We start from the raw sequence: 11,587 nt of genomic DNA on the forward strand, positions 1-11,587 counted from the left end.
CTGGTCACAATTATAATGAAGCTTTTAAAAGGATAGCTCACCCAAAAATGAAAATGATCCCATGATTCACTCACCCTCAGGCCATCCTACAGTAGGTGTATATGACTATCTTCTTTCAAACAAACACAATCGGAGTTATATTAAAAAATATCCTGGCTCCAAGCTTTGTAATGTAGTGAAGGGGGTGTGATATTTTGAAGCCCAAAAAAGTGCATCCATCCATCATAAAAATAATAAATACGACTCCAGGGTTAATAAAGACCTTCTGAAATGAAGCGATGGGTTTTTGTAAGAAAAGTATCCATACTTTATAAGCTATAATGTCTAGCTTCCGGCAGACGGCCGTATACATTGACACATGATGCATTGATGAACACGGAAGCACAGAGGATAGAGCAAAACAAAAAAACGGTCATGAAATTTTTTGATATAAGAGTTTGTTGAGTTTGTTGCCCAGGCATCTAAGCTTATGCTACTCCTACATACTGCGTCACGTCAGGGTTTACTCTTTTGACATAAATTGATGCATCCGCCCATCTGCCGGAAGCTAGTTATTATAGTTAATAAAGTTTTAAATATGGATATTTTTCTTACAAAAACCCATCGGTTCTTAGAAGGCCTTTATTAACCCCCTGGAGCTATACGGATTATTTTTATGATGGATGGATGCACTTTTTTGGGCTTCAAAATCTCACGCCCCTTCACTACCATTATAAAACTTGGAAGACCAAGGATATATTTTAATATAACTCTGATTGTGTTTGGCTGAAAGAAGATAGTGAGTCTGATTTATGAACAAATCTTTCAGACTGTCTTTGTGAACTGAATAAACCGATTCATTGAAAAAAATCCAACTCAACTCATGAAAGACATCTTTTTGAAGCTTGAAAAGCTTCAGCCCTCATTCATTGCATTTGTATGGAAAACAACAACCAGTATTCCTCAAAATCCTTCTTTTGTCATGACAGTGTTTATTAATGTGAAGACTGCACTTCTTTTGCTACATGTTGAGTCTTGCTAGACGGCCACCTGTGTATAAGGAAAACGTACTGAGGAAGTGAACAAAGACACCGAGCAGACATTCCTGCAGACTATACAGAGTCGTGGTACTGGATGACACTGAGGCCTGTCTCCACAACAACAGAAGCTCTGAGCCACAGTTCTGGCCCACTCACTCCACACACACACAGAGCGGCTACACTTCATAACACAAAGAGTGCTCACACTCCACTGTGAACAGCTGTGGTCTGTTATAGTGCCAAAATGCAGTGAACAGATCTCTGCTAAGGCAAGCATCACTTTTACAATTGCTCATTAAACTTCAGCACATAACTTGTTCCAGCCATGAATGACAGCTCAGCTTGTTGAACTTATTGAGAAGAGATGTGCTATAACTTACCCAAGTGACCTAACTTGTGATTTTTTCCTGGTGGATAATAAAATGGGAGGGGAAAAAAAATACTTGAAGGCACAACCTGAGCATTCTAGAGACCAAAATGTCATCAACATTTGAGGGTGGACTCTTTTGAACTGGGACAGTAAGCGACCACCTAGCAACCACATGTCAACAACCACTTAAAAAAAACCTAACATTGTGAGATCTTTATGCAACCAGTATGCAACAACCCAGAACACACTAGCAACCACTTAGCAATGCTCTAGCAACTACCCAGAACCCCTTAGCAATGACATTGAAGCAACCACAAATTAATGCCATAATAACCACCTATAAGACCCTAGCAATGTGGACTCTTTTAACTTGGACCAGTAAGTAACCACCTGGCAACCAACCAACACATTAGCAAGCACTAACAACATACTAACATACTCAAAACACCATAGAACACTTTAGCAACCACCTAGTATCAACACCCTGACAACCACCTAGCAACACCCTGACAACCACCTAGAAAAACCTAGAATTGTGGGATCATTATGCAACAAGTGTACAACCACCCAGAACACCTTAGCAACCACATATCAACACCCTGACAACCACCTAGAATTGTGGGATCATTATGCAACCAGCGTACAACCACCGAGAACACCTTAGCAACCACCTATTAACACCCTGACAACCACCTAGAAAACCACCTAGAATTGTGGGATCATTATGCAACCAGCGTACAACCACCCAAAACACCTTAGCAACCACATATCAACACCCTGACAACCACCTAGAATTGTGGGATCATTATGCAACAAGTGTACAACCACCCAGAACACCTTAGCAACCACATATCAACACCCTGACAACCACCTAGAATTGTGGGATCATTATGCAACAAGTGTACAACCACCCAGAACACCTTAGCAACCACATATCAACACCCTGACAACCACCTAGAATTGTGGGATCATTATGCAACCAGCGTACAACCACCGAGAACACCTTAGCAACCACCTATTAACACCCTGACAACCACCTAGAAAACCACCTAGAATTGTGGGATCATTATGCAACCAGTGTACAACCACCCAGAACACCTTAGCAACCACATATCAACACCCTGACAACCACCTAGAATTGTGGGATCATTATGCAACCAGTGTACAACCACCCAGAACACCTTAGCAACCACATATCAACACCCTGACAACCACCTAGAATTGTGGGATCATTATGCAACCAGCGTACAACCACCGAGAACACCTTAGCCACCTATTATCACCCTGACAACCACCTAGAAAACCACCTAGAATTGTGGGATCATTATGCAACCAGCGTACAACCACCCAAAACACCTTAGCAACCGCCTATCAACACCCTGACAACCACCTAGAAAACCTAGAATTGTGGGATCATTATGCAACCAGTGTACAACCACCCAGAACACCTTAGCAACCACATATCAACACCCTGACAACCACCTAGAATTGTTAGATCATTATGCAACCAGTGTACAACCACCCAGAACACCATAGAAAGCACATAACACACTAACATACTCGGAACACTTTAGCAACCATCTATCAACACCTAGAAAAAAAATAGCATTGTGAGCGCTTTTAACCTGGGCCATTTTAACATACTCAAACACCATAAAAACAAACTATTTTTTAAAATATTTTTGTAGATAAGTGGTACAGGTTAGAAGCATTTGTGGAAAATATGCTGCATGTGAAACAATATTACAGAATCATTTGGCGCTGATTAAAATCAACACAGGCACAGAGTGAGATAACATTTCTACTTTATTTTCAATAAACAACAGTCTAATTTTTCTAACCAGCGATCGTGTTTTTACAGAAAAAAGGTCTTTGACCCTCTTGGAGATGAATGAATGCTGTTGCTACCTGACACAAACAAGACACTTCCTCTCAGAGGACTGAGAGACCTGTACACCACACCACCATTCTTCACAATCCTGTGAAATCCTGTGTTTTGCCACCAGATCGGAGGCTGGTTTGGGAGAGAACCACATTAATAATTCCCTGAGGTTTGGAGTGTGTGGGACGTACAAACCAGGGCATCAAGAATCAGTGTTTTTGTGCATGTTATCGGACTAGTGCAGACTGCACCCAGCCCCCACTTCCTGTCTCGCTGCCAGGAAACCATAGCTGCATTATAACACAGTGGACCTGCACATGCATATGCTGTCCATAGTGACAGTACCAGCCTGCAGCCAAGCCAAAGTAGGACTAGCCAATATCTAATATGACATATATTTCATTTTTAAAAAATACATTAGCTTGACTTCCTGCTTAACATACCTGGAAGCTGAAAACAAAGGTCTTTGCTTTTTAAAAATACACAAATGAACCATAATTCAATATAAAATAAGGATCAATCACATTCAGTATAACATGATTCTTGCATTCTCATTCTTATAACATCATCTTTATCTTCAAAAGCAAAGCATGAAAGGTCAACAGCATTCATTACTAAGAGTCTCAAAGCCCATTTTCAAATTTAAATCAGTTCAAGTGCCGACACAAATAGCAATGCCCCATTTTACTCGGCCTGGAAAGGAGAAAATTACAAACAGTTCGATTAAAGTGAAAAATATAGTTGTACAAATGCAAAACTTACATTTGTTGGTCGACATGGGAAATGCACATTATGCAGAAGTAGCGGGAGGAAGTGGTGTTTGCTAAGCATACGTTACCTCGTGGAGAACCACAGCCAATGAGATCTCACGAAACACATCACAGACACTTTTGAATACGTGTGACAAAAGGGCTTGCTTTCAAGTGTCATTACAATGATCGTTTTAAGGGTTCCTACACATCTTCCATTTCAAAACTCCATACTTTTCCAGACTCAAATTTTTAAACCTCTCTGTAGACTTTTCAGACCTTATTTAACTTAAATGGTTCATACAACATTATTTTCAGCATTACATTTCTACATACACTGCACGGCCAAAAAAAACAAGTCGCTGTTTGGATTTAAATAGACAAGTACTTAAGAGTCTATGTTTGGATCATTATTGCAGTAAATATTATGTTTCTAGCATGTCATATGTTTCGCAACAATTCTTCTAACCCTAATTGATGTAGCTTTTCATTTCTTGAAGACACATCATGGCCGTATTCCAGGATGACAAATGGTTGGTAGGGAGCATGAAGAATCATTTTCAAACAAGATCTTGATCAAAAATTAATGCACCTCTTGATGGAAATAAATGCTGTGATGTTATTTCCACCAAGAGGTGCATCAATTTTTGGTCAAGATCTTGTATTGACAATGCAAGAGTCAAGCACTCCAGCACATCCCAAAGACTTTCAATGAATTTAAAGGGTTAGTTCACCCAAAAATGAAAATTCTGTCATTAATTACTCACCCTCATGTCTTTCCACACCCGTAAGACCTTCGTTCATCTTCAGAACACAAATTAAGATATTTTTGATGAAATCCGATGGCTCAGTGAGGCCTCCATTGCCAGCAAGATAATTAACACTTTCAATGCCCAGAATATACTAAAGGCATATTTAAAACAGTTCATGTGACTACAGTGGTTCAACCTTAATATTATGAAGCGAAGAGAATACTTTTGCGTTCCAAAAAACAAAATAACAACTTTATTCAACAATATCTAGCGACGGGCGATTTCAAAACACGCTTCATGAAGCTTCAAAGCTTTACGAATCTTTTGTTTCGAATTTGATACAGAGCATGTATCAAACGATTGCAAACTGCCAAAGACACGTGATTTCAGTAAACGAGGCTTCTTTACCTCACAAGTGTTTCGAAATCAATTATTCACGTGACTTTGGCAATTTGAAACGCGATCCGAATCACTGATTCGAAACAAAAGATTCATAAAGAAGTATTTTGAAATCACCCATCACTAGATATTGTGGAATAAAGTCGTTATTTTGTTTTTTGCCACGCAAAAAGTATTCTCATCGCTTCATAACAATGGTTGAACCACTGTAGTCACATTAACCGTTTTAAATATGTCTTTAGTAGCTTTCTGCCCGTTTAAAAGTCTAAATTAACTTGCTGGCATTGGAGACCTCACTGAGCCATCGGATTCTATCAAAACTATCTTAATTGGTGTTCCGAAGATTAACGAAGGTCTTACGGGTGTGGAACGACATGAGGGTGAGTAATTAATGACAGAATTTTCATTTTTGGGTGAACTAACCCTTTAAAGTCAAGACTCAGCGGTGCCAATTCATGTGTGGAAATGACTCTTCTTTCACAATTTGAGCTTGATGAACCTTGACATTGTCATCCTGTAAATGAAAAGCTACAAACTCCATCAATTAGGGTTAGAAGAACTGTTAACATATATATAAACATATAACATGCTAGAAACATAATAATCACTGCAATAATGATCCAGTCATACTCTTAAGTATTTGCCTTTTTAAATCTAAGACTTTTTTGGGGGCTGGGCAGTGTAGTACTGTTTGTAAATATTCTTATTTTTTATTTTTTCATTGGTTTTCTCAAAGTGATGGCATGATGAGAAGAAACCTAAAACACTTTATAACCTGCATATATTCACCTCTGACACATTGCTTTGATGCTGTAATCATGGTCCGATGTTGAATGATCACCAAACAGCAAAGTATAGTCTGATGTCGATGATCGTTTGGTAAAACAAGAATAAACCATTGGCAAAAGAGTCTTTGTTGGATGCCCATTAGCTCCTGTTTGAACTGCAAAGGTCAGGACTTCTGACTTTGTAGTTTTGCAGAGCCACTCTAGTGGGACTGTTGTTAAACACATCACAGCAGGAGACGTCCGGTCTCAACAGCCATGCTAGAAACCATAGACAAAGATCAATACCAGTCTAGGTCAGAGGGACCTTTATGAAGTGTTTGTGGAACTACAGCAGACTTCGGTTCTCTCGAATCGCTACTCAGCTCTCGGCAACCAACAGCAGTTCATAATGACCACAAGCTCTAAAAAGTTTTTATGGACTAATTTTATGATACTTCTTAAAGCTTGACAGCCCTGGTCACTATAAGCTGCATCAAATTTCTTTGAAACTTTGGGGAAAATAACTGCATACAGATTTGGAACAACATGAGGGGAGTATAACAGAACTTTCATTTGTGAATTTTGCCTTTAACGTTGTTGAAACAGCCAGAAGGATGTTGCAAATTTCACAAACTTTCTAACATGTGAGTCACTGTTTCTTGATCAGCAACTTTTTTTCCCAGCAAACAGGCAATGGCTGACCAGAGAGGAGGATGTGTTGCCCAACTTTACACACATTTAATGTGTTACATGCATGCCTGTCATGTCAAAAACATACTGGCATACATGCTAGCTTTTTCTAAAGCAGAATAGAGCTTGCTCCATAACTCCCATAATTCTGCCATTTTCAGTGATTGATGTTTTTTCCCTGCAGTGTTCAAGGTGAAGAGCTGTACAAACAACATTCATATTACACCTCTGAGTTTATGCAATAATCTAGCTACACCCCAACTGTCACAACACGTTTAGTTCTGTCCCGTTCATATGATCACATGTAACTGAAGTATATCATAACGCCTAGAGGCATATGATTACCTGTACCAAACGACTTGCAGCATAAATTTCAATGCTTACCCTAAAAGATGAGCGTTCAGCTCAGGCCTTAAAGGAACATGCCAGGTCCTGCCAAACAAAACTCCATCTCTGCTGAATGGAACAGAAAATAGTTCTGCTTCAAATGTGCAGTGGCTCAGAAGTTCACTTAACACACTAAACCCATTCAGACATGTGTTTCTGACACATGAGCCAACACACCCAAAGCTTTCAAAACTGTCAAAATAACCTGATGGGAAATTGAAAGCTTCAAGTCTTCTTACCTGAAGAGCAAAAGGCATTTAGCTAAACTTTTCATTTACAATCTTAAGTTCTATGAAAAATTGTAAGGAGCATGTAAACGTAAAAATATGTAAAGATAAATTACAAAAACCTTAAAAAAAAAAAAAAAAAAAGTAGGGGTAAACTTGCATGTAACTATTCAATCTGTAGATATCTGTCATTTTAACTATCTGTCTGTTGTTCTGTCTATCTATAGGTCATTCTATCTATCTACCTTTCTATCTCTCTACCTCTCTCTATCTATCATTCTATCTACCTGTCATTCTGTCTATCTACCGGTCATACTATCTATCTATCTATCTATCTATCTATCTATCTATCTATCTATCTATCTATCTATCTATCTATCTATCTATCTATCTATCTATCTATCTATCTATCGGTTGTTCTGTCTATCTACCTGTCGTTCTGTCTATCTATCTGTCATTCTATCTATCGATCATTCTATCTATCTACATCTATCTATCGTTCTATCTAAATCTGTCTGTCTCTGTCGTTCTGTCTGTCATTCTATCTATCTATCTACCTGTCGTTCTGTCTATCGGTCGTTCTGTCTATCTACCTGTCATTCTATCTATCTATCTATCGGTTCTGTCTATCTACCTGTCGTTCTGTCTATCTATCTGTCATTCTATCTATCTATCTGTCATTCTATCTATCTATCGATCATTCTATCTATCTATCGATCATTCTATCTACCTACCTGTCATTCTATCTATCTATCTACCTACCTGTCATTCTATCTATCTATCTACCTACCTGTCATTCTATCTATCTATCTACCTACCTGTCATTCTATCTATCTATCTATCTATCTATCTATCTATCTATCTATCTATCTATCTATCGGTGGTTCTATCTACCTGTCGTTCTGTCTATCTATCTGTCATTCTATCTATCTATCGATCATTCTATCTATCTATCGATCATTCTATCTATCTATCTACCTACCTGTCATTCTATCTATCTATCTATCTACCTACCTGTCATTCTATCTATCTATCTATCTATCTATCTATCTATCTATCTATCTATCTATCTATCTATCTATCTATCTATCTATCTATCTATCGGTGGTTCTATCTACCTGTCGTTCTGTCTATCTATCTGTCATTCTATCTATCTATCGATCATTCTATCTATCTATCTATCTATCTATCTATCTATCTATCTATCTATCTATCTATCTATCTATCTATCTATCTATCTATCTATCTATCTATCTTTCTACCTACCTGTCATTCTATCTATCTATCTATCTATCTATCTATCTACCTACCTGTCGTTCTATCGGTGGTTCTATCTACCTGTCATTCTGTCTATCTATCTGTCTATCTATCTGTCATCCTATCTATCTATCTATCTATCTATCTATCTATCTATCTATCTATCTATCTATCTATCTATCTATCTATCTATCTATCTATCTATCTATCTATCTATCTATCGGTGGTTCTATCTATCTGTCATTCTATCTATCTATCTGTCATTCTATCTATCTATCGATCATTCTATCTATCTATCGATCATTCTATCTATCTATCGATCATTCTATCTATCTATCTACCTACCTGTCATTCTATCTATCTATCTATCTATCTATCTATCTATCTATCTATCTATCTATCTATCTATCTATCTATCTATCTATCTATCGGTGGTTCTATCTACCTGTCGTTCTGTCTATCTATCTATCTATCTATCTATCTATCTATCTATCTATCTACCTACCTACCTGTCATTCTATCTATCTATCTACCTACCTACCTGTCATTCTATCTATCTATCTATCTATCTATCTATCTGTCGTTCTATCGGTGGTTCTATCTACCTGTCGTTCTGTCTATCTATCTGTCATTCTATCTATCTGTCATTCTATCTATCTATCTATCTATCTATCTATCTATCTATCTATCTATCTATCTATCTATCTATCTATCTATCTATCTATCTATCTATCTATCGGTGGTTCTATCTACCTGTCGTTCTGTCTATCTATCTATCTATCTATCTATCTACCTGTCATTCTATCTATCTATCTATCTATCTATCTATCTATCTATCTATCTATCTATCTATCTATCTATCGGTGGTTCTATCTATCTATCTATCTATCTATCTATCTATCTATCTATCTATCTATCTATCTACCTACCTACCTGTCATTCTATCTATCTATCTACCTACCTACCTGTCATTCTATCTATCTATCTACCTACCTACCTGTCATTCTATCTATCTATCTATCTATCTATCTATCTATCTATCTATCTGTCGTTCTATCGGTGGTTCTATCTACCTGTCGTTCTGTCTATCTATCTGTCATTCTATCTATCTATCTACCTGTCATTCTATCTATCTATCTATCTATCTATCTATCTATCTATCTATCTATCTATCTATCTATCTATCTATCGGTGGTTCTATCTACCTGTCGTTCTGTCTATCTATCTATCTATCTATCTATCTATCTATCTATCTATCTATCTATCTATCTATCTATCGGTGGTTCTATCTACCTGTCGTTCTGTCTATCTATCTGTCATTCTATCTATCTGTCATTCTATCTATCTATCTATCTATCTATCTATCTACCTGTTGTTCTGTCTATCTATCTGTCATTCTATCTATCTATCTACCTGTCATTCTATCTATCTATCTATCTACCTGTCATTCTATCTATCTATCTATCTACCTGTCATTCTATCTATCTATCTATCTATCTATCTATCTATCTATCTATCTATCTATCTATCTATCTATCTATCTATCTATCTATCTATCTATCTACCTACCTGTCATTCTATCTATCTATCTATCTATCTATCTATCTATCTATCTATCTATCTATCTATCTATCTATCTGTGGTTCTATCTACCTGTCGTTCTGTCTATCTATCTGTCATTCTATCTATCTATCGATCATTCTATCTATCTATCGATCATTCTATCTATCTACCTACCTGTCATTCTATCTATCTATCTATCTATCTATCTATCTATCTATCTATCTATCTATCTATCTATCTATCTACCTGTCATTCTATCTATCTATCTATCTATCTACCTATCGTTCTATCGGTGGTTCTGTCTATCTACCTGTCGTTCTATCTGTCATTCTACCTGCCGTTCTGTTGTTCTGCCTATCTGTAATTCTTCTTTTCATCTGTCGTTCAGTCTATCTGTCGTTCTATCTATCTATCTATCTGTCGTTCTGTCTGTCTCTGTCGTTCTATCTATCTATCGGCCGTTCTGTCTATCTGTCGTTCTATCTATCTATCTATCTATCTATCTATCTATCTATCTGTCGTTCTGTCTGTCTCTGTCATTCTGTCTGTCGTTCTATCTATCGGTCATTCTATCTGTCGTTCTAGCTATCTGTCTATCTGTCGTTCTGTCTGTCTCTGTCATTCTGTCTGTCGTTCTATCTATTTATCGGTCGTTCTGTCTATCTGTTGTTCTATCTGTCGTTCTATCCATCCATCCATCCATCCATCCATCCATCCATCCATCCATCTTTCAGACCTGTCAAACAGGTCAGACTATAATGATATATTTTGTACCAAAATGCATTAAAATGACAAAGTCCCAAAATTCAATCCTCTAAAACACTGTAAGATGCAATGATGTAATGGTGAGTTTGGTGGATTTGGGTATCCTTGGTGGCACATTCAGAGACATTAAATCAATAATGCTTCATTATTGATAAGGCCAGTGATCCATCTGCAGGAAGTTTAGGATCCATTAACGTCTCATCTTACCTTCAGCCTCCCTGGACCGCAGCTCTCCTCTGAAAGGATTACTGAAGCTGTACAGACCTTGACCCTCTCCAACAGAAGGTTAGACTTCACTAGCAACTCAGCCAGTCAATGGAAATGATCTCATAACTGGTTCAAGACAAAATAGAAGCTTATTATGGTCACATATTAACACATGCATCAATGAAAGCATGTCCATATTTATAACGACAATTGGTCAAATACAGCAATATTGCAAATCCTGGGTAGGTGCTTAAACTCGCACACTGGGCAATAACCTTAAAAGTAGCTTAAAAAGAAGATTTATTTATTTTGTTTCCTTCAAAAGCGGCAATAAATAAAAGAAGAGAACTTGATTTCTTGCTTTTGAAGAGGTTTGAATGATAAACAAGCAAAATATAATTCAGACCTGTCTTGTCTTAATCCATGATTTTGACCTTGGGGAAGGCAGCAGATCCTGTATGATCCTATTATCACCTACTGTCATCCCTAAACTCCCAATGGAATGCAATCCATCACCATGACGATAGACAACATCTCCTCACCATGGTGTCAT

Source organism: Megalobrama amblycephala, linkage group LG11 (genome assembly GCF_018812025.1).
Source record: "Megalobrama amblycephala isolate DHTTF-2021 linkage group LG11, ASM1881202v1, whole genome shotgun sequence".
In the NCBI taxonomy this organism is placed as follows: Eukaryota; Metazoa; Chordata; class Actinopteri; order Cypriniformes; family Xenocyprididae; genus Megalobrama; species Megalobrama amblycephala.